The following is a 1,246-nucleotide window of genomic DNA, read 5'->3' on the forward strand; positions in this document are numbered from 1 at the left end:
CACAGTGGCACCCCACCCACCTCTTTTCAATTTTGGAAATGCTCCCTTATATAAACTTACTTCTATAATAAGACACAAATAACTAATCAAAAGCTCAGAATGTCCCCCTAGTGGCTTTATTAGCCATTTTAAACCCTTAGGATGTCATTTCTTTCTTTCAAACCAAGACTTCAAGGAGGTAAGTTGTGTCTTTAGTCTGCTCAAAATTTAATATTTTTTTGGACTCAAATACAACTTACTTGCTAAGCTTGATAAATTACAGTGGAATTCTATGGTACTGATATAGTAATTTATGATTTTTTGTTTATCCATCTGTGAATATAAAGCCTAAAAAAATTATTTTGTTTCATATCCTCCACGTGCGAAATTTTAAAAGGCTTAGCAACCTACATCAAGGAGCAACTGAGTATAAAGGTCGCAACTAAAAAGAGATAAATGTTTACTTTACTTCTTTATTTACTGTTCTATGTTTTAAGAAAAACATATTTCAAAATAGCAATAATCTATATACATATATAATGTATAATAATTAATATGTGACTGTATTTTACAAAATACTAGTCTACTATAACATAGCCAAGACAAGTCACTTTGTAAAGACTAAAGGTCAGTTTTATATTATTGGATACATTAACATGAGTGGACGTATGCTGCATTATTGTAACTTCTGTATTGTTAACCAGGCACGGCTGAAAGGTCAATATAATAAAAATAATAAATATATATATATAAATGTATAATGTTATGAGATTTAAGCTATTTAGTCTAAATATTTGTGTTTTTGTGGTATAATTTGTTGTCATTCTAGAATGAAAGAGGCATATTTTATATTTATTTCCTAATTTGCTTCGTTGGTTACTAGATCAATCAAATCTACCGAACCCATACAGAGATTCGTTACTGAAAATAGATGAAATATAAAGTTTTTATTAAGAAATGTTTGGTAACTACCTGGACATTATAAAGATTTCACATGTGAAATTTGGAAATTTTCTGATGCATAAAAGTATTTTAATCTTAAAATGAAAATTACTTTGCATGTTGGATAGGCAACAGGTGAAAAGAAAAAAAAGGCACAAGAAAAACATTGCTTTACAAAACCTTAAAACTTAAATAAAAAAAAAATTGATACCTTGTGTAAGAAAGACTAATTAGTAATTACGTTTAACTTAGTAATAAATTACTCGGACCTAACTAACTTTACGTTTAAACAGTTAACGTACCTTAATTAAACTTTAAAAGTACT

At 28.2% G+C, this 1,246-nt stretch overlaps 1 protein-coding gene across 1 annotated transcript in view; it reads right to left on the minus strand.

The window, feature by feature from the left end:
• LOC106469285 (centrosomal protein of 97 kDa-like) overlaps positions 1-1,246 on the minus strand; it is a 64,960-nt gene that overhangs the window by 54,132 nt on the left and 9,582 nt on the right. The window lies entirely within an intron of this gene.

The sequence above is a fragment of the Limulus polyphemus genome, unplaced genomic scaffold (assembly GCF_000517525.1).
Source record: "Limulus polyphemus unplaced genomic scaffold, Limulus_polyphemus-2.1.2 Scaffold3397, whole genome shotgun sequence".
In the NCBI taxonomy this organism is placed as follows: Eukaryota; Metazoa; Arthropoda; class Merostomata; order Xiphosura; family Limulidae; genus Limulus; species Limulus polyphemus.